The following is a 26,698-nucleotide window of genomic DNA, read 5'->3' as shown; positions in this document are numbered from 1 at the left end:
TGAGGCATGAGTGTTTTTGGAGTACTCCAGGTTTTCTCGACAGATGATTTTATACGACTAACATGATCAGGGCTTGTGAGGTGACTTTCAAAAGTGTTGTCTGTTGTATCTCTTTCTTTTCAGTCACATGGAACTTATCTGCCTTATAAGCGGGCTTGACGGTTCTGATGTACACAATAGTGAGTCGTTGTGGTCTATTAGCTCAATAATCCGTGCTCTGAAGTATCCGTCAATATAAATTTAGCCAATAGACCGCAGAGACTGGGAAGAAGCTTCTAGAGTTCGCAGAGCAATTGCAGTGTGTTCTAACAATCTCTAAATATGTAGGAAAACAATCAGGCCCGCGTGTGAGTTTTCAAACTCTTTTGAAAGCAACGGGCCAAGTTCCCACTCGATGTAACTCTAGGGGAGAATTAAATAACTCGAAATAGCAGCACTCAAAACTTAATTAACATGATTCAGGCGGAGTTGTGCAAGTTTGGTGATACAAACCGCCAGTGGTAATAGAATCACACTTGCGGCTACCCGTGACTCACCCCATTGTTCAAAAATACAGATGAGGTCTCCGAGTGGCTTGTGATGTTTCGACACCATATGGGCTATGACAACTTGGTACAAGCAGCTGACAAGTTGGGGACAGTGGCAGTGAATTAAAAATGACGCTCACGCAAACTTACTGAGCTTGCAAAGACATCATGAAAGAGTTTACATTATTATTATAACCATTACTATTATTTGTATTCAGGTTGCTTGTGTTAAGTTACATGGAGACCATAACCACTGAACTTAGCGCCCCCCCCTCTTTGATTTTACACTTAATTTATATGTTACTAATAGCCAACTGCTGTCTAAAGCCTTTTGATTCATGCTCTGTTTGCTTTCCTTCTGTGAGGTTTATGGTCAAGGGACCTAATTTGCTGGCTTCATTATAAACTGCATTTTGGACAAAATATGAACTAATGGGGTTGAATATAGGCCCTCAACTTTGCCTCAGAAGTCAGACCATGGCTTTTTAACAAAGAGGTATTTAGCAGTGTCATTGGAGCTTTTAGCTTCCTGAAGTTCACATATGATTAGAAGTTAAATATCTAAAAATCCATTTATTTGCTTAATAACACTGCCAAATTGAACCCGTCTGTGGTTTCTGCATTATAAAGCCACTAAAGGACTCTTTTGAGGTACTGTGTATGTGATTACTAACTTAATAGATTTCAACCAGCACCACTCAAATCAAATCATCATTCCTCATGGACTGTGCACCTAGTACAGCAACGCCCTGCGTCAGGCACCAGGGGATGCGCCGTTTCTCACACGTTCCTTTAGGATCATGCTGATCACGTTGTAGTTTAATTATTTGAGCGCCCCACTCCCCAGTGCCTGATGGAACCTGTGTGTATGTGTATCCCGGGCTCCACAACGCGGAGCCCGTGGTAGGGTGAGCCCTCTCTATGTGCAATGGCTAACACTGACTGAGTGCTTTAAGATGCTCCAGGTCCTATTCTAAGCTTGGTATCTGAAAAACTTCCTAAAATCCTCCAACAACCTAATGAGGCAAGTCCTGTCATATTCCCCATTTTACAGATGAGAAAACAGAGGTACACAGAGATATTAGGCCCCTGGCCAACATCACGTACTAGTAAGAGACATGGCCGGTTTTCACATGGAGGCATCTATCCAAAAAGCTTGGCTTCCCAACTCCAGACTCCTCTGCCTCTTTCCGTGTGCCCTGAAGGACTCTCTGGCAGAGTGCTCATTCTTGAGGAAATGATAACCTGGCTGAGCTGATGAGCTTTATAGTACCCACGTGGGTAATGAAGGACCGCGTGTGATTAGGAACTAAAGGTAAGGCACACGTAGTAGGTGCTGTCAGCATCTGAGCGGACAGCTTTCAATGTCTGTTAGCGTGCTAGTCAGGGGAGGCTTCCTGGAGAAACTATGACTATTTTTGAGATTTGGAGGATGTAAAGGCCTTGGGTAGGTGGCAAGGAAGTGGGGGTTATTTCCTCTGTGGGGGTGGGGTGGGTAGGAAGGGGGGAACAGAGTTCATCCTTGCAGGACTGGCAAACCTGGCAAAGGAATGGTGGGAGAGGTTGTCCAGATATACAGGGGCCTTGGAAGCCAGGGTGAGAAAGAGGAATATAGCGCAAAGACGGCACACGATCGTATGTCTCAGGAAATCATCTCCTTCCAGTTTGTTTGACAAGCTAGGAAATGAAAAGTGCTCACAGGAAGGGCTTGCTGTTTCAGCATGGGAGAGAGCCATGACGGACCCCTCCCTCTGCCACTCAGCAGCTGGTCTCAGGTCCTGCTCAGGTTTTCCTGGAGCTGAGGCAGCACGACGTCAGCTGAGTCTCAGGATCAGGAGGATGCGAGCAGCGGTTCATCCATATTTGGCAGGGGCTGGTGTCCGAGGTTACCTGGCTGACGGTCTTGGATACTGGAGACTATATCAACGCATGCATTTCTTGGATTAAGAGTTCAGCCTCCCATGTTCAGATTCTGAGGATCTTGGCTAAGTTCAGTGATTCTTCCCCCCATCTCCCCACAAAAAGCATTTAGCCAATCTCAGCATCTCTCATAAAATCTGGTCCAAAAAGTATATGTGTTCTGAAAGGCTCACATTGATGTACAGCTAATAACAAGATAGCACATCATAAAACAGTCATCAAGGATTCAACCGGGGGAGCACCGCACTCTTGGAAAAAGATACCCACATTTGGAATTCCACTTGAGATACTCATATTGTGCTGAATTCTCTCTGCCAAATTGGGGCCCAGAGCACTGTAGATTTTCAAAACAAGCTCTTATCCCAGGGGCTCCCGGTGATCCGTGCCTAGGACTTAAAACTGGTGCATCCCATTACATGGACCAGATTGGAGATTGTTGACATTTTAGGTGGAAGGTGTTTCACTGTACTCTTTTAGATTTTTAGAGGTTAATGTTTTGTTTTGTTTTTTAAAGATTCTATATATTCATTTGACACAGAGAGATACAGAGAGAGAGAGAGAGAGAGAGCACGAACAGGGGAGAGAGGGAGAAGCAGACTCCCTGCTGAGCTGGGAGCCTGACATGGGGCTCCATCCCAGGACCCCGACATCATGACCTGAGCCAAAGGCAGACGCTGAACCAACTGAGCCACCCAGGCGCCCCGAGGGTAATGTTTTTAATGCATCCTGTCAAAATGTTTTTACAAGTTAGGAGGATGTATGTTTTTCATGTGCCTTAAAATAATAGAATTTAGTATTGGAGGGTATGTCCCTACCTGATAGAATCCATCCCTTCTCATTCGACAAATGACAAACCCTTAAACCCAGACAGGCTGAGTGATTTGCCAATCCTGAAAAGAGGCATTACACCAGGACCTCCTAACGTGTACTCCCGTGCTTTCATAGTTCCCTGTGCTCTTTCCTGATTTATCTTTGAGGTCGTTCAGATGATTAAGGCTAATTAGAGAGAGTTCTCGTTGGTACGGATAATTAGCAGAGAGGTACCAGCTTTGAGTCAGAAATCCTAGGCTGCAGTCCAAGCCCTTACTACCTGAAAAACCTAAAGTAAATCATTTAACTTTTCTGATCCTCAATTTCCTCATCTGTAAAATGTGTATATTAACAGTACCTGGTGCCCTGGGCTATTAAGAGCATCAAAGAAGATACTACATGGAACTTGTTTAATGGATCATAAAGCACTCTGCAAATCAAGTTGTAAAAAAGGATGAAAATACGAGTTTAAAATGTGATAATGTTTATATTGACATAGTTTATATCTGTGTATAATTTCTCTCCTCCCACTACCCCCTAAAATAAAAAAACAAAGAAATTGCTTTTAGAACAGACTGCATTCCTGCCAAATTTTTATTCTAAATTGAGTGCTCTTGGAAGGTTACAAGGCACAAGAAATGGCACATTCTAAATCATTCCTGTTGAAATACATCAACATGCTAACAGTGGTTTTTATAGGGTAGTAGGAATGTAGGATCCTCTTTTCCTCTTTTTAAGATTCCTTTCTATTTTCTCAATTATCGATAATGAAAACGTATTAGTCTCATAATTAAGCGAAAAGCATTTAAAAATAAATCTGGTGGTGCATTTGTAAAGGTCTCTATTTGATAATGATAATAATTGCTTCCATTTATCCATCGTTTACTATGTGGCGTATCCTTGACATATATTGCTTTATTAAATTTTTTAAAAGTCCTGCCTGCTTGGTAAGTATTATTGTCCCCTTTATAGATGATAACCTGAGTGAGATTCAATCACTCAGTGATTTTTAAATCTAATCTCAGTGAGATTAAAACACTTGCCAAGGCTGCACAGCACATTCCACGGAGTCCCTCTGATTCCAGAGCCCGTGTTCTTTCCGGCCCGGCCACGCTGTGCTGCCAGGCTGCAGTCGAACCTTGGTGTTTAACCTCCGTGCTCCCACTAAACAACGCGGTTAGAGCAGACTGCTGGACCTAAATGTGGCAGAGCCCACGGAGCCCTGGCTTCTTTTGGGTCAGAAGGAGTGCGTTCCGGGTCTGATTCTGCCGGTTTGGAGTTGGAGCTTGAACTTCACACGGGCCCCTTTCTCTCTCTGGAGCCTGTGTTTTTTCATCATTAAACGAAGAGCTTGGATTAAATAAATGGTTTTCAAACTAGTTTTAGCTGTAGACCTAACCCACTTTTTCTTTTCAAGTGAAAGTTTCATTGCCTGGCCCTGGAGTGAGGATCTCTTTGGCCATTAAGATCCAGAAGAGGAGACTCCGATTCAGCCCACACGGGGAGGGGGGCAATGTGGGGCAAGACAGTTCCGGGGGCCTCACTCAGTGGGCCCCGCCGCCACTGGGGAGGGATTCTGTTTTGCCTGTTCCCCACTTCAGGGATTCAGGCAGAAAACTTAGCTCTTTACCTTCATTTACACTAAAAACCACAGCAACCAGTAGTCACCGGAGTCGTTGGGTCTCTAGAAGAATTTACTGATTGTTTTGGGAAGATGAACTTATTTACAAACAGTTTAAATTTCCTATTTGATATTCATGCCGCTGAATGCTTTTTGTCTATTTTTTAAAACTTGGGATTCAGCCTCTGGTCAAGCTGCCCCTTCTCGCTCACTCGTGCCCTCACGTCCCGCCTTGTCCCCCCTTCCCATCTCCTAGGATCCTGGATTCCTGTTTCTCACACAGAGGAGATTAGCTCCCTCTTTGTGGCCTTCCAGACCACAGTGTACGCAGGCTCACTTTCCTTCCCAAGCAGTAAATCCTGTACTTTTCCTGAATAAAATATCCATCTTGAGGAATTTGTGTGACAGGTGTTGACAGTATCTTTTTTTTTTTTTAAACAATGCGTCATTTGGCACTTCTTTATAAAATTGATACGTAGTGATGCTTTCTGTTGGAAGCTGCAGAGGAGGGCCCAGCACCTGGCTTCCTGAGGCACGCTAGCACTCAGAGGAGCACGGCTGGAAAACCACTGGCATTTAAGGTGGGATCTTCGAAAAGTATCCCCTTCTCTGCATCGTCCCGAAGACAGTCGGCCACTTTCTCCTTTGAAACCCCACTCTACTCCAAGCAGGTCAGGCAGAACATCTAAAACGTGTTTGCATGTCTCTGCGTGAATATCTGTCTCACGGGCTAGACTGTGAGAAAGGAGGGCATATTCGGATTTATCTCTGCGCCCCAGGGGCTTGCTAAGCAGGTCATATTGACCGCATGTGGACCAGAGTCCATGGCTATGTGTGACCCCTCAGTAACACATTACCCGCTAGAAGGAGACGAGCTAAAAGGGACCATACAGACCAGAAAGAAAAAGCAAACCCTCTGCACTGTGCTTGGGGGTGGGGTGGGGTAGGGGGGACGGTGAACAGCATCTTGCTCTCTGCCCTCCGCTCTGAGTGTGCAATCTGGAGCATGCAGTTGTGCATGGTGGTGGCATGAAGTTCTACTTGAAAGCCTCATTTGTACGCTTTCTATCATCAGCCCAGTTGGCCATTTTATTTAGATCATTTCATGAAAGACCATGTTTGGATTAGTGTTGGGCATCAGTAAAGGGCACTTCTTTATCCGTTCTGAAATGCTGAAATGGCTCACCGAGGTGTCAGTGCAGCTGTTGCAGAACGTGTAATGGCATCAGGCGCTGAGTTGGAGGGGAGTCTGGTGCCAGACGTTTCTGGCAGCCGCTGTACGTCTCGTGATGCTCCCGGTGAGAAGGCTGTCATTAGCGGCAGTGCTGGGGGCAAGCGAGGCCCGTCAGTGGGTGATTTGTTGGGGTAGAATCCTGGGTTTCAACACAAGGGAGGAGGGAGAAGGAGTTTTACTCTTGAGTCACGATCATTAGAGATCATTTTTGAAATTCCATTTCAATAACTGGGAGTGAAGTGTTCAAAACCCAAAGTGATTTTATCTGTAACTTATATGTTTTATGTAGCTTCTTCTTCCCTCCCTCCCCTGTTCCCTCCTTTCCCTACTGGTCAGATGGTGTAAACCAAAGAGAACTTATTACAGTACTCTACCCTCACTAGCTTTGGGGGGGGGGCACTATGTCTTTTAACTCTCATATTCTGATCTTTTTTTTTTTTTTTTTTTTGGTAGAGGGGAGAAGTTTGGTCCTCTTATGTCCATCACTGTCCTATTTCTTTTTATAGTGAACAGGCAGATCAGGAGAATTACTGTTATTATATCTCTGGGTAAGTTACCAAGCTCTCTTTAAGAATCAATGGGAAATCTTCACATTTTTCAATCATATACACAGACTCTTTCTCTCTTTCCTTTTCTCCACCCTCCCTGTATAAAAATGCATATACAGAAAAATAGGGTGACTAAATCAGAACACAGTCCTGGAGAAGCATGGGTAATTTTTGTGGATGGCCGTTCCAAAGGAAACTTTATAATTAAATGACAGACTAAGATTAGCTGTAAGTCAAGTGCTGATACGTACAGAAATGTAAAGATGTGGAAGCATATGGAATAGCTTATAATGCTTACCCATTAAAGGTCAGAGACTCCTCTAATTATTCCCACCTCTAAGGGTTTTTGGCAGAGTTACATGCTACATATACATCTGTGAGACTCAAATGTGCATATTCTTGACCATCAGATAAGTTCCCATGGAGCACTGGGCAAAACTTTCTTCTCTGTGGAAGATGTACCATTACAAAGGTTATTGATCGGACATTCTGTTATACACTCATTCATTTCTTCCATCCACAAACATTTCTTAAGCATCCTCATTGAGGCTTTAGTCTCCATAAATAATAACACCCTTCCTTGCCTCATGTTTAAAACCATTTCAAAGATAGATGCACAGTCAGAAAGATGCAGATCAAATATCAACTTTATTACTGATTAAGCTGATTGAAGAAATGGTCATATAGACTTGTTAACATAATCAGCACTCTCTGAGTTAAATTTATCACCGAACTTGTTTAGTAAGCTATTAGCACAGTAGAGAGAGAATGTGAATTCCTTAAGGCAGGCTGACTCCTTCCGAAGCACCCCCATGATCATCTGCCAAGCTTGCTGTATGAGTCAAGGTTCTCCAGAGAAACAGGATCAACAGGATGTATATATGTAGATAAAGAGATTATCGGAAGGCATTGGCTCACGCAATTTTGGAGGCTGAGAAGTCCTAAGATAGAGAGTTGGTGAGCAGGAGACCAAGGAAAGCAGATATGTACTTCCAGTATGAGAACCGACAGACCTGAGACCCCCAAACAGCCAATGTTTCAAAAGGAGCATGAAGGCTGGAAAGGACCAGTGTTCCAACTCGAATAGTCAGGTAGGAGTTCTTTTACACTCAGCCTTTTTGTTTTATTCAGTTCTTCAATTGACAGGATGAGGCCCACCCACATTAGGAAGGGCAATCTGATTTACTCAGTCAAGAGATTCAAATGTTAATCTCATTCAGAAACACTCTCACAGATGCCCAGGATAATGTTTGACCAAATGTCTGGGCACCTATGGCTCATTCAAGTTGACACATAAAATTACCCATTACACTTGCCAACTAGAGAAGTTACCCCCCTCCCTCCCCTTCTTCCAGGAAGACATGAGCAAGGTTGAGCAGTGAGTGAGGAGCCAGACAGAAGCCTGGATTTCTGTATTCACAGACATTTCTTCTCATGGGAATCTGAGGTGTGGAGAAGCAAGGGTTCCTCCCAATAGCAGGCAGTAGGTTAAACAGTGACAAGGCAAAAAATGAATATGAAAGAGTCCCTGATACCAAAACCACATGAACAGAATAGAGACCTTAAAATATGTGTTTTAATACAATGTAGTAAAAGCTAATAGAGATGAAGGCACGCACAAAAAGGCATAGTACTGAGAAACTAATTTGCCTCCTGTGAGAAGCTAACATTTCTTCCAGGATATTATTTGATTCAATAAGCAAACATTGTGTCTTCCCCATACTAGGCTCCAACTGGATTTGACACATGTCCATGAACACGTGTGGGTCATGGGCAGTGTAAATCCTCCTACAAGACCACCAGGTGCAGTGACCAGGATGGGATTAAAGGAATTATCCGAATGGTGGCTTCTCAAAGGGGCAGAGATACCAGTATGTCAGCATGTAGGACAGTAATAGAAAATTCCCTGGTTGTCACCACTGCTCTACCCTAATTATTACCTAGTTAGCTCTGGATTCCTCTGACACTGGGTTTTTAGCTTAGGAATGATCTGAATTTTTGCTGCTCTTCCTGTTGACCTGCTGCCAGAAGGAGGCCAAGGGGAATTACTGACAATGAAATGCCAACCAGTTGATCTAGTAAATCTGACACATTGCAGTCTCGTGGGAACAGTCTAGGAGTTGAGGTAGAAGGATCTGGATTCAAATCCCGCCTCCACTCTCCTTGGCTCTGTGACCTTGGGCATGCATTTAAATCTGTGTGAGACTTTGTAAAATGAGGATGTTATAAAAGGATAATTTATAAACTTACACTGAGGATGAAATGAGATCATGCATGTGGTCGAGCTCTGGAAAATACAGCGTTATGCAATATCAGTTATTATCTGATGAGACATTCAGAGGGGCTGCAAGTTGAAACAAATGGCTGAAATAGTCCGTGAATCTTTTCCTTCTCCCTTTCTCCTGCTGTCCTATTTCCTTCCCAAATTCTGAATTCTGCCCTTCCATTATTACATGCTCATATCCACCACCTGAAAGACATACACCTCACATGGTGACCAGGGTAGTGAAGTGGTAGTGAAGTGCTGCATTTACAGGAGGCCTCTCCTGTCAGGCCAGCCTCGTGGGCCTTAGAGGCTAATTTCTAAGCCAACACCGTTGAACCAAGTAGCCTCAGTTTACTCCGTGTGAGGCTTTGTCTCAGCCAAGATAGTACTGCTGCCTGAGTCAGGCTTTGGCAAAGATTGCATCCACTTCAGGCCAGCTCTGGGTTTCTGGGTTTCGGTTTCCCTCGTGGGGAAAAACAACAAACAACAAACAAACAAACAAACAAAAACACCACAGTAATATGAGAGAAAGGTAAGAACAGGCAATATCTCACCTAAGTGAAAAATAAGACTGCCAGAAACTTCAAGAAGCCAGGCTATCATAGGGCACCCAGAAAAATGTATTCCTTTTAGGCCTAACTCCCTCCTTCCTGCTCCCCAAATCAAACCACATCAAATGGAAACGTAATTCCCCTGATTATAAAGGGGGAGGGGAAGGAAAACTTAAAAAATCAAAGAATTTGATAAAAAAAGAGTTATAAAAATTCAACAGAACAAGGGCATTTCAAACAGAGGCATACGTGCCTCACACACATATATAAAAACTACAGGGTTTTAGGCTCAAAGAGATTTCAGGAGTCGTCTGGTTAATACATATATCAAATCATTATGTTGTACACCTTATGCAAGTGTTATATGCAAGCTATATTTCAACACAACTGGAGAAAAATGTAAAAATAATTCAATTTACTGTATCTAAAATATCTCAAGCACTGTGTGTGTCAGCGTTGGGGAGACAAATATGTAAAGATGTGGGTCCTGCTTTCACAGAAACACACACATACCACTTATGATGTAATGGGGCTGTGTGAGATTTATAGCAGGAATAAAGAATAACAGTTTTAGAGAGCACTGAAAGGTGAAGGCTCAGAGGCGTTGGAAGTTTCAGGAGTCAGGGCACCTGGGTGGCTCATTCGGTTAAGCATCTGCCTTCGGCTCAGGTCGTGATTCCAGGGTCCTGGGATCGAGTCCTGCATCAGGCTCTCTGCTCAGCGAGGGGCCTGCTTCTCTCTCTGCCCCTCCCCCCCAATTCGTGCTTTCTCTCTCTCTCTCAAGTAAATAAATAATTTTTTTTTTTTTTAAAAAGAAGTTTCAGGAGTCACGGAAAGATCATGGGGAGATAAAAGTTGAGCAAGATGCTGGAGGGTGAGTGAGGGTCTGCACAGCCACTCAGGACAAGGGAGGGAGAAACCTCAAGGAAGGAAAAGAGCAAGCATGATCTAAGGGAAGAAATGCCAACCAGAAGGAGCAATCAGAAAATGACTAGCACTTTATTTACCCATGGAAGGCAATTAAAACAGGCTGGGGAGGGAAGCTGGACTTTTAAACTATGGTGGGTTTAAAAAGCAACCTTAGATGGAAGTTAAGAACATGACTGCCCAGGTTCAAATTCTAGCTCTGCCACCTATTAGCTGTGAGACTTGTGGAGGTTGCATGGCCTCTCTCTGCTTCTACATCTGAAAAATGGAGATGATGATGTCAAGTCTCCATGTCACAGAATTATTGTAAAGATTAGAGTAGACAATACATGTAAAGTACTTATAACAGTGTCTGGTACATAGTAGGTCCTCAACAATAATTACTAGAAGCTTATTGCTATGAATTGAATTGTGTCCCCTCCCCCCCATTCATCTGTTAAAGCCCTTACCCCTAAAGTATTTGGAGAGAGGGCTTTCAGGAGGTCATTAAGGTTAACTCAGCTCATAGGGTGAGATCCTAACTCGATAGGATTTGTGGCCTCATAGGAAGAGAAAGAGAGAGCTGTTGCTGTGTGTTGGAGCGCGCTGAGGAAAGGGTGTGTGAGAGCACTCAGAGAAGGTGGCCATCCACAAGCCGGGAAGAGGGCTCCCACCAGAACCTGACCCTGCTGACGTCCTGATTGCAATTGCCAGCCTCCAGGACTTGGAGAAGTACATTTCTGTTGTTCAGGCCACCCAGCATAGGGTGTTTTGTTATGGCAGCCAGAGCTGACTACCGCCCTTATAGACTAGGGATTGCAAACTCAAATGACTATGGAGTGACACAGGTAGTACAATGAACTTATAGGGAGTGACAGCCAGGTTGAAAGGTAGCAGCCAGCACTTGAGTTGAGTCAATTGATTGTTGTTGTGCGAGAAACGACCTAGCATTCCAGGACTGTCGGATGTTTTAAAGAAAAGATTGACTGTGTTTTATTTGTTGGAAGGTGGGAAGTTCTAAATTTTAAAAGGTAGACAAAAATACTATGAAGGCATAAAGACTTGGCCCACAGGCCACTGAGTTACTCTATGGAAAATACCTGAGACTGGTGCTTGGGAAACTGGTCTGGGGAGAGGACAGAAGAGTGACCGGGAGACCGGTTGGGAGGAGGGAGAAGTGCCAAGATGGGAGATGGGAAGGGACTGGGATTTCCAGGTAGGCATAAATTTAGGCTCCATTTTAGCTCTGGAACCTTTAGCTAATATCAGAATCTTTTGGAGACTCGGGTTTTTCAACAGAAAAGTGGTAATGAAAATACACCAGTGTTTTATGGTTCTTGAAGAAATGAATGGCAAGTGTGCATAGAGTGCCCAGTGAGCACTTCAAAATGTTAGTTCCTTCTCTTCTCTCAGTTGGTAGGTGAGAAAACCTGACCAAAGGAAATGGTGGTGGAATAAAGACGATCCTCTGAAGGCATTGCAAGCATAGAATGATTAGGATTTATCTGGATGAGGAAGACTTCGAAGTCGATGACCCTGGGGAGGGAAGGGATAATGAAGTTGTCCACTGTGGTTCACAGGAGGGGAAGAGATTAATTATCTGTGTTTTAGATAAACTGAACTTGTGAAGCCTATGGAATATTTAGGTTGAAAAGTCCTACTGGTGTCCAAGTAAGTGTTATGAGGACAGTAGTGAGGGATAGAGATATAGTTTTGGGTCCTATCATCTTATAAGGAATAGTTGAAGCCATAGAGTGGTTGGGATTTTTTAAAGAGATCAAGTAGTATAAGAGGATAAATAGGCCCAGGAAGGTCCAGAATGGTACAAGGAGAGAGAGTGATGGAAGAAAAGCCAACTTGGCATAGAGAGGAAGAACAGGCAGAGGGATATCCACAAGACAAAGAGCAAATAGAGGGAAGGAATATTTTGAGAAAGAAGAGATTATTTTAGAAATATGAAGTAGAATGAAAAGAAAAAAGAGAAACCTTGGTTTTTATAATTCGAAGTTTACCAGTGACCTTTTAGGAGAACAATATGATGAGAAACTAACCTCTGATAGTCCACCCACTTAAAAAAATCAGCCCTGGTGACACCCCGCCCACTACTTTATCTCCACTTTTCTAACAGTGTTGACTTCAATCCACCAAGGAAACATTAAATTATGTTTAGAACAAAGAAGGTATATTTACACTTAGGATGAGATATTTCTAGAAAATATGTTGTAAATTAAGCCTGATTTTCTTGAAGTGAGAATGATGTAGAGAAGAGGATTGTGCTCTTGACATAGGGCCTTGTGCCCAACATTTTATAGGCATGAACACAAATTCCATATTGAATTAATTATAAATGATAACCATGTATAATATAAAGCCTCTTCAAGTATACATAATTAAACAGGGTAATACAAAAACCAATCGCATAAATTATATTTAATGTGAGGGAATAGCATAAATATTAAACAAAGTTATTATTTTATTTCCTGACATTCTTTCTCATTGGCAAGTAGATAGGAATTTTGGTATCATAGAATCAGAGGGAATCTTTTGGAAAGTTTTCACAGACTTTTCTTAGAAGACCTACGAGGCTAATGGGGCTGCTTGATGCCTCTGTGAAGAGTTGATGGACTATGTTTCTGCTCTCTTCTTTTGCTCATAATGGTTTCCGGAGAAAGCGTTGGAGGCCAAGATGTTGCCTCTTCTTTTACCATCAAGAATAAAGTCTTTCTGCTTTCTTAATCTGCCATCTTCCAGGGTTAGCACCCTCTACTCCTACACTGAGATTTTACACAGAATTTGGACTTGGAACCACATATAAACCATTTATGTATGTATGAATGTACGTATGTATGTATGTATGTATGTATTTATGAGAGAGAAAGAGAGAGGATGAGCAGGGGGAGGGGCAGGGGGAGAGAGAGAGAGAGAAAGAGAATCTCAAACAGACTCCACAGTGAGTGCAGACTCCTATGTGGGGCTCGATCCCACGACCCTGAGATCATGACCTGAGCCAAAATCAAGAGTTGGATACTCAACCCACTGAGTCACCCGGGTGCTCCTAAACCACATTTTAATATTGACTCTCACCTTGCTACTCTATTCAATGTCAAAGAAAGCTCAAAGCTCTTCCTTAAATGGTAGAAAACTCCACTAAAATTAAGTTTGATCCAAATCTGTGGCGAGTTTCAGTGAATCTTAACAATTGTCAGGGGTTTGACCTGTTCAATAGAAACTTTAGAGAAGTTGTGTCTTATGGGATTATAAAGAAATGAGATCTGACTTTCTGATAAGCATTGAGAATGTCTCATTTATAATAGCAAATATTTATTTGGTGTTGTCCTCTGGAATGTATTTATTTTATTTTTTTAAAGATTTATTTATTTATTTGAAAGAGAGAGAGAGAGCACGAGAAGGAGAGACAGGAGAGAGGAAGAGAGAATCTGAAGCAGACTTGGTGCTCAGCAAGGAGCCCGAATAGAGGCTCCATCCCATGACCCTGAGATCAGGGCCTGAGAAGAACCAAGAGTCTGATACTTAACCAGCTGCACCACCCAGGCACTCCCCATCCTCTGGAATTTATAAAACACTCCCTAACTATTAACCCATTGTAGCCTCAAAGTGTTCTCTTATATTTAATAGCAGGGACATTATTATTTTTAATTGTCATAGCTAAAGATTGAGGATCAATGAGATTAAATGCCTTTCCCTGAGCAACAGACACAGTCAATAAAGCACAGAATGAGGAACTAGAACCCAGGTCCTCTAATTCCTAAGCTGGAGCTCTTTCCAAGAAGCTATTCCTTCTAATTAGCAGACCCCCTTTCCTTTGGGATGCTGTGCATTTATTTGAATATCGGTATAATTGCTCAAAATATTTTTAGAAAATTTGTTTTTAGGTGTGTTTTCTCAATCACACTAGAAACCTGGTCTCAACATTATCCACCATGTCTTACCATTTAGAGCTCCACTGTCTTCCTCTCCTACCCTGAGGGGTCAGCGCTGCTGCTTTCTGGTGCAGATGTTTGGGAGGGCTCTGTGCCTGCATGAAGTGAAGCAGACAGCCAAACTAAGACTATGGGGAAGGGAACTCTTGCAAAGTCTGTTAGGCTGCCACCAGAATCTCTTGGGGACACTTGACTGTCATTGTCCTCTTCTCTCTGCTAATGGCTGATCACATAGGGATAGCGAGCTAGTTTCATTATGAAGAATTGCTGCACATCAAATTGCCAGAAGTCAAGCATTACCTATTCCTTCCTTATGAAAGCAGGGCAATGCACCACAAATATTTCCATTAAAATGATTATAATTTTATTTCCACATTTTGGCTTTATAAAAGTATGTTTTATGTCTTTGAAAATTTTGTTTATGTAAAATCTCTCCTTCCTTTTTAGTACCACTAAAGAATTTCCAGGTCAACCTAAAATGGCAGACAATGAAGAGATGTCATTTATATTGATGATAAACAGAAATAGAAGGAGAAGAATGTTTATGACAAATTTGAGTGAATCACCAAGTGAGATAGTATAATTTTTTTTCTGAATATCTCCATAAACAATATATTATCTTTTCTAAAGGGAAATGAGGTTACTAGACTTTGTGACTCTTTATAAAGTCTTTCATGTTTTTTGAGTAATTCTTTTCTTGTTGACATGATGGGCTCGCCCTCTCCAGCCATCCACATTCTCCTTGACCAAGGTTATGCACGTTCAAAATGGCTGACTTAAGAAGAGTATATTAGGATGCTCACTAGAGATTAAAAGTGACATTTTTTTTTTGTAATGACCATTAAAGGTCTGTATTTAGATCCTTCCAAAGAAGGTAAGGGTGAGTGAGGGTGTTTGTGTGAACATATATAGGGAGACCACCCTCTCAAAGGTGCTGAAGTCATCTCCTTTCCTAAATGTGTGTGTGTGTGTGTGTGTGTGTGTGTGTGTGTGTGTGTGTGTTGGAAGGAATGAAGGAACTGGATATACTGGGACCTATTTTTGCAAAGTGTAAAGGAGGCTGGATAATATTCAAGAGGGAAAAATGGTGATTGTGGTGGTGGGGGTAGTTGGGGCAAAAGGGAAACGATGAGTACAGAAGGTGATTAAAACCTGAAATTCTCCTGGCCATGATCTGATGATGAACTCGGAAAAAGCTCTTCACGTAGACAAGGGGAAGCCTGTCCCTGATGGGTTTTGTGCAGAGCCTGGAGCAGTGGCTCTTTGGTGTTTCACGACATAAGCCAGGCAGGACAGCTACTACCCTGCTGAGGGCATCCTCTCTCATGGTCCCAGCAGGGGATGATGCCAATGAGTCAGGTACTGGGGCTCCAACCCTGGCACGTGGGTGAGCCTGAAAGATCCAAATGATTTGAATACAATGCTTCCTGGAGATAAAGGGATGAAAGGGTTACTCTGAATTCCTTGTCTCCCCCCCCATTACTCCCACACTTATCTATGACTTTTATTATCTGCCTAAAAATCATTTTTTAACCACCTCATAGGAATTCCTAAATGTGTTGGCTCCACAAGTCCCTGAAGGCTCCTGTTATCCTCTAGGGTCCCGAAGAAAATTTCAGTTTGTCTTATAGGTTCCCTCACTTCTGAAATCGTCTGGAATTATTTCTAGCTCCTCTTTTACTATAGGTTCACAAACCCTTATCTAAAATTCTTGGGGTCAAATGTATTTCTGAGTTCAGATCTACTAAGATTTTAGATCAGTGATAATATAAATTACATACCATCCCTAGTAGTACACCTAGTAACACAAGAAATTAATATTCCCATATTGAATGCACGAACATTCGTGCTACAGAGATAAAGATCACAAAGAGTCTCATGACAATTTGCACCAGCTTTCACTGCTACTGAATCTGTACCAAATTTATGAAAGAAAAATATCAGTTTTGAGAGCTTTTAGGATTTCAGAACTGTGGACAAGGGATTGTGAACTTCATACTACTGTTGTTAAACATCATGAAGGCCAGGAGAGAGTGACAGGTACATCCGAAAGTCTCAAAGATTGTCATTTCCTTGTGTCGTAGTCTGAACAATGGCCCCCAAAGATAGCAGGCCCTCATCCCTAGATTGGGTGAATATTGTCTTATATGGCAAAAGAAGTGATGAAATTTAGGATCTTGAAATGGGGAAGTTATCCTGGATTATCCTGGTGGTCCCTAAATGCAATCACAGGTATCTTTGTGAGATGGAAGCAGAGGGAGCTGTCACATGCACAGAGGAGAAGATGGCAACATGAAGGCAGAGAAGAGCGAGACGTGAAGATGCTGGCCTTGTGGATGGAAGCCGTGCAGCCCCAATCCGAGGCGTGCCGGCGACCACAGGAAGCCGGAAGAGGCAAGGAACGGATTCTCCCCCAGAGTCTTAGGAGACAGCAAATCTCTGTGGACACCTTGGTTTCAGCCCATTGAGATTGATTTTGGACTTCTGGCGCCCAGAACAGTGAGAGAATTGATTCTGCTGTTTTAAGTCACCAAGCTTGTGGTATTTTGTTATAGCAGTCACCCCAATGAGGGGTGTCTTCACACCCCATTCAAGTCCTTTAAATGGTAGTCACTCTTTTTTAGATCATCTGTCTTTTCCCACTGACTTATTGGGTGTTACTTAATTCACCTGAATCTCAGTTTCTTTGTTTGTAAAATGAGGATATCATAGGGTTGTTGTAAGAATTAACTTTAAAACGTATACATATAAACTGCTTAGCATATCACTGACATCAAGTTAGTGCTTAATAAATGCTGGTTGGTTGATGACATTACTATGTTCTGAGAATCCCTTTATACCTTTCCAGGACATGTGAATTTACATTTAGGTTTGAGTCCATCTGTATTACAGAGAGAATTGATCAATCAAATCTCAATTTTTCCTCATCTAAAAGATTTTGCCAGCCCATTTATATTCACCAATGTCACAATGATGATGCATTTGATGTCTAAGAGTGTTAGAGGTCTAAAGACATACCAATCAGTCCTGCGAGGCTGAGTTCTATTTTTATCCCAAACATTTTTACTTTCCCAAAGGCTGAAGTCTTTGAACTTGGTGTCTTCAATCAAATCAGTGCTAATTTGCCCAACAAATGTTTAGAAATGTGCCCATTTGCAGATGGGCATGCCTGTTGATATTAGGCAAAGTGTCTTTTTCCAAAAGTGGGAAAGCATATAAAAATATGAAAAAAATAATCCGAGGGGCTAGTACACTTTGAAAGGGAATAATTCATAATTGTAAAATCACCCAAAGTCATAAAACAAAAAAATAAATAGGACAACAAATTTATTAAAACCCATCCACCAGGAGATAAGTGTGGAGAATGGAAACTGATGGATGGCAAAAACAGGAAATAATTTATTTGAGTATCTTCTATGGCTAGGCATGGTGCTAGGCATAGTCATATACTGATAGGTATTTGTTCTACTTAGCACCAGTCAGAACAAATATTTTTTATAGTTTAAAATGTTCTGCTATAGCAGTCCTCATTTGCACAGGACTGGTTTTACTATTTACAGATACATAACCTTATCTCTTCAGAGGTAACTTTTTTGAGCATAATGTACATTTAGAATACATTATTCTTCTTGCCCTCCCTCCATCCCTCCCTCCCTCATTCCCTCCCTCCCTCCCTTCCTCCCACCCTTTCATCCTTCTTTCCCTCCCTCTCCCTCCCTCCCTTCCTCCCACCCTTTCATCCTTCCTTCCCTCCCTCTTTCCTTCCTCCCTCCCTTCCACCCTTCCCTCCCCCCTTCCTTCCTTCCTCTCTTTCTTTCTCTCTCTCTTTCTTCCTTCCTTCCTTCCTCCCTTTCTTCTTTCTTTCTCTCTCTCTTCTTTCTTTCTCTCTCTCTCTCTCTTTCTCCCTCCCTCCCTCCCTCCCTCCCTCCCTTCCTTCCTTCCTTCCTTCCTTCCTTCCTTCCTTCCAATTTATTATTTATTTGAGAGAGAGAGAAAAAAAGACAGTGAGAGAGTGCATGATCAGGGGAAGGAGCAGAGGGAGAGGGAGAGAAGCAGACTCCCTGCTGAGCATGGAGCCCAATGCGGGGCTGGATCCCACCACCCTGAGATCATGACCAGAGCTGAAACCAAGAGTCGAATGCTCAACCACTAAGCCCCACAGTTTAGGTTTTCTTTCTTTTTTTTTTTTTTTAAAGATTTTATTTATTTATTTGACAGAGAGAAACACAGCAAGAGAGGGAACGCAAGCAGAGGGAGTGGGAGAGGGAGAAGCAGGCTTCCCGCAGAGCAGGGAGCCTGATGCGGGGCTCGATCCCAGGACCCTGGGACCATGACCTGAGCCGAAGGCAGACGCTTAACGACTGAGCCACCCAGGCGTCCCAGTTTGGGTTTTCTTATGTTTAGAGTCAAGTTGTACATTTTGGGCAGAAATAATACATAAGTAATGTACCCTTCTTTCTCAGTGCATCACATTAGAAGATATGTATGTATATACAATATCACATTGTATATATGTATATATGATGACTCTTTGTAATTAATAAGTAATTTGTGGGAAGATATTTTGAGGTCATCTAAATATCCTATTTATTCATCAAATTTTCACCAAGTAGTGTTATTATCCATTAATGAATCTTGCCTGAATCAATTATTGCTATATGGTTGCAAAATGGTAATTTTCTCACTCCATTATTCCCTCTACATTTTTTAGTTGACATTCTACTTTAATTCAATAATATATTTACTAACAGGATACTCTCATGAATTCTTATTTTATTCAATGAAGTATAATCCCTTAGTGTCATTATTTATTTTGATGTTTCAATTGTCCCAGATTTGGCCAGTGGGAGCCCCTTCAAGCTGGCTTCTGTGTCCTTTTGATACGTCCTCATCATTTCTTGAGCATAAAGAAGCATTTTATCGTCTTCATTTTTGAAGAATATTTTGACTGGCTATAAAATTATAGATTGGTAGTAACTTTCTTTCGTTGTTTTAAATGTCTTTTATTATTCTCTGACAACCATTGTTTTTTGTTGTTAAATCAACCCCAAGAATTAGTATTGCTCCTTTGAAGGCAATGTCTCTTTTTTTAAAGATTTTATTTATTTAGTATTTATTTTAGAGAGAGATAGAGAGGGAACATGAGGTGGGGAAGGGGAAAGGGCAGAGGGAGAGGGAGAGAGAGAATCTCAAGCAGACTCCTTGCTGAGCATGGAGCCTGATGAAGGGCTTGATCTCACGACCCTGAGATCATGACCTGAGCCAAAATCGAGAGTTAGATGCTTAAACGACTGAGCCACCCAGGCGCCCTGGCAATGTGTCTTTTTTCCCCCTCTGCCTACTTTTAAGATTTTCTCTTTGTCTTTGATTTTAGCACATTTTATTATGTTGTTGCTGATATGTAATTTTCTTTATATTTATCCTGCTTTGGCTTTTTAAAGCTTAATCAATCTGTGGTTTGATGCCTTTCCATTTTGGAAAGTCTCAAGTATTATTTCTTCAAATATTGTTTCTGTCTCATGTTCCCACTCCTTCCTTTGTAGGACTCCAGTTACACATGTTGGCCATTTTCCTTATGTCCTACCTCTCTCTTTTACTCTTCTTCCTAACTTTTATATTTTTTTCTTCCTGTACTCCAATTTGGGTACTTTAAACTTACCTGTCTGTATTCTAGTTTATAACTATGTCTTCCATGCTGTCTAATCTGCTATTAAACCCATCTATTGAATTCTTCATTTCAGATATTGTATTTTTTGGTTCTATAAAATTTTCATATAGATTACATTTCTGTTGAAATCTTCCATACTTGCCTCTGTTTTCTTGAACATAGTTATCTTAATGTCCCTGTCTAATAATTCTAATATCTGAATCATCTGTAGCTCTGTTTCTGCTTACCTTTTGCTCAATTGGTTTTTCTTATTCTTTTTTTTTTTTTAACATGTCTCATACTTTTTGGCTAGTTGCTGGACACTGTATATTAATTACATAAATATTGTAGAGTCTGGATGTGTTATCCTTCTTCTAAGAGAGTTAATATCTTTTCGGGCAACAAAGAGTACATGCAGATCACCTTAATTCTATTGAAGACTGATTTTAGGGCTATTCTATTTTATTTTGTCTTAACTCTTAGGATGCAGACTTTTCCATGTCTCAGCTAAGAGTCTGGAATGTTTACCAGGGCCATTCCATGTTGGCTGGCTTTGAATTCTTTCCTCTGTCTCCCCAGAAGGCAAGCCTTCCAAAATCTCTGCTCAGTCCTTTGGCCTTCTAGCTGCTGTTCCTGATAGTTTTTTGAAATCATATCCTGTGTGCAGCTTAGAAATTGGCCAAATCCTTATGTGGAGTTTTAATAGCGATTCTTAGGCTGACTTCCCTGTGGTTTTCTTCTTTAGGATTTTATTCCTCAACTCATAGCTGCTTCAGCTCTCCTAAACTCCAAGATCTGTCTTCTCAGACCATTGAAACTGTCACTTTCTGCTGGGATTCTAATCTTTCATGTTAAAAGTTTGCAAATGCCCATGAGGGAAAAGCTAGGTAATGTGGATCTCACTTAGAGTGCTTCCCTTCCCTCAAGGGATTTAGAATCTCTCAAGTTCTGTCTGTGTTGGTTGCTCTCCAATGTTTAAAAAATTTTTTTAGTGTCTCTTATACAGGTTTTATAGTAGATTTAAATGGGGAAGAGCTTAGACCAAATCAAGCTTGCTGAAGGCAAAAATTTTTTCCATTTAGTAATTACATTAAAAATTTCAGAAATATTTTTCAGGTTCTCATTTTGTTTTTGATATTTAATATTATAGTGTTATGGTCAGATAATAGTTTATGGGATATATTAGTTCAGGCCAAATAAAATTGTCATTTTGGGGCAACTGGGTAGCTCAGTCAATTCAGCGTCCAACTCTTGGTTTTGGCTGGGGTCATAGTCTCGGGGTCATGGGAGTCAACAACTCCCTGTGTTGGGCTCTGTGCTCAGCAGGGAGCACAGAGGGAGTCTGCTTGGGATTCTCTCTCCTTCTCCCTCTGCCTTTCCCCCTGTTCACTCTCTTGAATAAATAAATAAATCTTTAAAAAAGAAGCTCTTGCTTCTCTTCTCTGTGTGAAGCAGAGCTGCAGATTCTTGACTCCTGAAAGCAATACAAGCCAATGCGGCCAGTTTAAACCAGAGAGACCAGGGAACCTCCCAAACACCAGTAACTGTCTAGTTAGATAAGGTTTCTTATTTCAGACACCGAAAGAGTTAAGCCTCATAAAAAGGAAAAGGCAGAGTCATCACCAGACTGGACTCTCCCACCCCCAGCCCCCCAGTGGTGGAGAAGCAAAGAGAAAGAGGAGACAGGGCCTCTCCTTGCTGCAGATCCCTGTGTTCTGTCAGCATTATAAGAGGAGAGGAAGAGAGATTTAGTCTTAACTAGATTGAACTTTTAATAACGGACAGTTACCAAAGAGTTAGGCATTTGTCCAAGTTGTCATTAAAGAATTCTAAATGGAGGGCGCCTGGGTGACTCAGTCAGTTAAGCGTCTGCCTTTGGCTCAGGTCATGATCCCAGGGTCCTGGGATCAGGCCCTGTGTCAGGCTCCCTGCTCAGCAGGGAGTCTGCTTCTCCCTCTCCCTCTGTCCCTCCCCACTGCTTGTTCTCTCTCGCTCTCTCAAATAAATAAATAAAATATTAAAAAACAAAAACAAAAAAGAATGCTAAAGGGATATTTGACAATATAAGGTGGAAAGAAGTTCTTGGAAATGGTAAAACCACTTCATGCTTGTCCTCACTGAGTTTATATTTCACAATAACTGCTTGTATATATATTGACAATACATGAAGCTTATTAAGGATATTATTCACATCTTTCACATCATTGCTTAATTTTTTTTTTTCTACCTGATCTATCAGATTCTGAAAGAGGTCAGTTAAATCTCCAAGTACTATTGCTGATTTAGCCACCTATTTTCTGTAGTTCTGTTGACTATTGCTATATAAATTTTCAGGCTATATTGTTAAGTGGGTATATATTCATAATAATTATACCTTCTTGATATTGTTTCTCGCAAATATTGTTTTTTCTCTCATGACTTAAATTCTCTTTTGTCTGATATTAAAATTTTTAGCCTGGTTTCTTTGGGTTCATGTTACCTAGAATATTTTCCAATAAATTATTTTTAACCTTTCAGTATGTTTTATATTAGGATTTATTTCTGAGTTTTAATTTAATATTTTTGTTTATTATTTATCCTTTTGCCTTTTACCCCTATTTTCCACTGGATAAATCAAATTTTATTTTGTTACTCTGAAGATTACACATGCTATCTTTATTCTCTGAATGAATATCCCTAGCTTATTTATACCCTTAATTCTCTGCAGTTACCTCCATCAACATCAAAAGCTTATCAATAGCTGTATCTTCCCTCTGGACATGACAAGAATTCTAGCACTCTCTTACTTCCTCTTCTCTATACCTGCTTTTGCCCTTATGTAAGCATTCAGAATTTTGATGTGGTCTTTGATACCCTTAACTATCACTCTATTAGACTTTTAAATCTTTCCTTAACTTTTGAGAAATCCTCTGACATCTTCCTATTTCCTCCTTTATATTTTCTTTCTCTTCTCTTCTTCTTCTTATTTTTTTTTTCCTTATTGGGACTCCTGTTGGTCAGATTTGGAATATTTTGCTTCAATGCCCCTTCCTTGATTTCTTTCATTTTAACCCTACTAAGACCTTATGTTTTATGGCTGTGTCTATTCTTCTCTTCAACCAATCCAATCAGTTTTTAAATTCAACTATTATATTTTTTATACCCAGTAATTCTGATTTTCCTTTAAAAAGTTTGCTCCTACTTTATGATACATTATCTACCCTTTCTCTCTCTCTCTCTGAAGACATTTATTACATTTATTTCAAATTCTTGTTCTATCTGTTTCATTTATTTGACTCTCTTTGGCGTAGGTCATTCCAATTGTTGTTCATGTTACTGATGCTTTTCAGATGTCTTATTTTTCTCTCCTGTGAGTTCACCCTTGTTCTCTTTTGCTAGTCCTGTCAATATGGGAGGAGTGGCAAAAGTCTAGATCCTGGCCTGTGCTCTTCCAGGGAAGAGTTTTTGTTTTTGTTTTGTTTTTTGGGGTCTTCCTTTGTTTGTTTGTTTGTTTGTTTTGAGATGGGCATGATGGAGAGCAAGAACTTCTAGAGATGACTTTTCTGGGTTTAACTCATTCCTGTTTCTTTCTTTCCACAAATTTAATCTCACACCTCACATAGTGGAGGAAAGAAGGGAGGGGTGGAAATGCTTCTGGGGTCGGCCAGTGCACCTGTGTTTAAAAGACAGTGGCTTCCCACCCTCCCCTGGCGTTATTTAACCTGACTTAGCTCCAGTGCCCCAAGATGGCTGTAGGCTTCCAGAGCTGGTTTCTGGTCCCTAATAGCCACAGTACAGAAAGGATCCATTTAGGGGGGCAAAAAGGGCACAACTAGAAATCTCTCCCCCATTTAGTCTACCCTCTGGGGTCCAATGCCTTCTCCTGCTCAAGCTACCATTCCCGTCCCCCAACACTAGCCCCTCTGTTAGGATTTCTCACCACTTTTAAGATTCTTGGGTGAATGAGAGGCTGAAGTTCTGACACTCATCAGCCTCTATATCCTGAGTCATCTATGTTCAGCTCAGGGAATGGAGACAATAGCCCATCATGACCAGGGCTGTGAATAAATGGTCTGTTTCTCACTAATAGGAATTAAGGCCTTCAGCTCTGTCTCCATCAGAGACAAAATTTTGCAGCAAAATGCTTGCAAATGGCCTCAACACATATAGGGTTAATAAATAAAACAAAATATAACTTTAAGATCTTTTATAGAACCTTCAGGATTTTTTTCCCCTAGGTTTCTACTCAATATTAATGTTTACCTCAGGGAGAAAAAGGACCTTATGCAAAAATCTCTTATCCTCCCTTCCCCCATTTATATTAAATAACACAAAATTATTTTAATAATGTGATATGGAATCCAGAGACAAACACTTTGGTCTACAAAAGGGAACCAATTTATTTCATAAATCACATTCTTCTGCTCCTTCCAGCAATTTCCCTTTTCCCTGGGAGGGGGGATGTTATTGTGTTCTTTCTGTGGCTCTTTGTGTAATTTTAATTTATCATTAAGTAACACTTTGCTTTTTAACATAAAGAATTCAGTGTGCTTGATGGAGCAACGCTCCATGGAAAGTTACTTCACAGCAACAACTGTTTGGAGCAGAGGAGTTTATTAATTTATCAGAACCTTATGTTCAATTTCAGATTTCTCGGCCTAGGAACCCACAATCAGCTGCACCTGTTGCCAATTAAAGTATTAATGGCACATCAATCAAAGAAAAATCACTGCAAATGGAGATTATACAAGCTCTTTACTCATGTCATTTTTTGGAAGTCATCCTTTATCTCAAAAATAAGAGATCTGCAAGCCGTACCTTTCCATCTGCATCCTCCACTTTTCCTTGTTGATGGTTTTAGTGGCAGAACGTCTTAGACTATGAGGGCAAATGTATTTTCCACCGGAGGAAACTGTTGTCTCGTATTTAAAGAGTAATAATGTTGCTGTACATGTGGAGAGTGGCAGGACCCCGTGAACATTTTTAGGAAGCTTGACGTAAGTTAATTATTTTTTTTTTAAGATTTTATTTATTTATCTGATAGAGAGAAAGAGAGCACAAGCAGGGGGAGAGGCAGAGGGAGAAGCAGACACCCCATTGAGCAAGGAGCCCAATGCGGGACTCGATCCCAGGACCCTGAGATCATGGCCTGAGCGGAAGGCAGACGCTTAACCGACTGAGCCACCCGGGTGTCCCGACATAAGTTAATTATTAGGTTTACAAAATGTGGGTAGTACTAGCACTCTCAAGAGGGATGCAATCTTTATTGCCCAAAAAGCTTTCTACGTTTACTTAGAAGAAGAAATCCATGGTGGTAGCACAGGCCAGTCCTGTGTTTTTAATGCCTTATTTTGAATAGCTCAGCATTTTCTGGGGGATGCAAAGGGATGAGGACGGTGACATGGGAGGGGGGAGATGAAGTTGAAAGAACGTAGGCTGTGGAAGCACACAAATCAATCTGTGTTCCAATTCCAGTGGCTTCACTTCTGACTGTAACCTTGCTCTCATTGGTTAGTCATTCTGGATAACAGTTTTCACACCTATAAGGAAGGGATAAGATGATTCCCTCCTGGGGCCTTGGGAGGATTAGATGAGAGTGTGTGGAAGAGTCTAGCACCGTACCTGACACAAGTGGGCTCTTCTCCATTCCTTTCCACTGCCAAGATTGGGGATCACGGTGTGGACGGCATTACCACCTCCCTGGACTACCGCAAGGTATGTAGAAGTCACTTCCCAGTAATTGTCCTGAGCCTGGGGGCAGAGGCCTTTTGATGGCTGAGCCCCTTCCCTAAACTCTTTGGCCAGCTCTGCAAAATGGGCATCAACACAGTCTAGTCCACAAGAGTTAGTGTGATGTGGGTGCAAACATCTCAGAGTGCCCGAGAACACGTGGCTCTTCGTTGTTGTTATTCATCAGATAGGACCAGAGTGGAGAAATCCACCAGATCCTAGGGTTTCTGGCAGGTGTGATGGGCTCGGCAGGAAACACATCAAGTAAAGGAGAAACAAGTAAAAACAAGGAGAAGATTCTAAAGCAGGGGCTGTTTTCTCTCTGGCCTAATAAATAAAACTCAGGTGACATTTGCCCTTTGAGGCAGGGACAGAAGATGCTAGGACCAAGGCCACCTGATATCTTTATGGAAACTTTCAGGTGCACCTGCCTTATACCCCCTTATATCCCAATTGGAATATAAGCTCCAAGGTAGGTGCTGTGGTTTCTTCTTTGTTGTGTTCTCCCTTGTGTCCAGCACAAAGCTTTACACATAGTAGGTGTCCAATTACTATGTGTTGATCAATGGAAGGATGTCATTGTTAGTAACCTAGGTGTCTCTAGTTATCTCAGAAGTTTCCATGTAATGCTCCGCTGAGCAGGGAGCCCGAAGAAAAGAAAAAATCCATCGTACTATAAGAAATATACCAATATCATCTCAAACACTTTTGATGGCAAAAGGTTGGGCAAGAGAGGAGAGTAAATATAAAGGCTCTCAGTGCCGAAATGGTGTGAAATTACTGCTTTAAAGCATGGCTGCAATTGCCGTCCTCTGTAGTGGGGTGCTCAGGTATACATATTGTTTTCCTACCCACATTTTTCCCTTTTCAGAGCTACCTTGTACCCATTCTTTGTGGTGTGATGAATGAATTGTGATTCATGATACTCCAGGTTCCCTTCCCAAATCTCCACTGCCAAGCCTTAAAGAATGATGTGACCCATCAAAGCACCTCCATCCTCCAGTAACAGAGACCGGTC

The 26,698-nt window shown here is 41.5% G+C and overlaps 1 long non-coding RNA gene across 1 annotated transcript in view; it reads left to right on the top strand.

Moving 5' to 3' along the window:
* Positions 1-24,939, top strand: part of LOC118523599 (uncharacterized) — a 124,516-nt gene extending 99,577 nt beyond the window's left edge. Inside the window, exon 6 of the long non-coding RNA XR_013447554.1 lies at positions 24,599-24,939. This is a non-coding gene — a long non-coding RNA (uncharacterized LOC118523599). The remainder of the gene's footprint in view (positions 1-24,598) is intronic.
* The last annotated feature ends 1,759 nt before the right edge of the window (positions 24,940-26,698 follow it).

This window comes from Halichoerus grypus, chromosome 5, assembly GCF_964656455.1.
Source record: "Halichoerus grypus chromosome 5, mHalGry1.hap1.1, whole genome shotgun sequence".
NCBI lineage: Eukaryota > Metazoa > Chordata > Mammalia > Carnivora > Phocidae > Halichoerus > Halichoerus grypus.
Note: the sequence above shows the minus strand (reverse complement) of the source record. Positions and strands in the feature narration are given on the sequence as shown.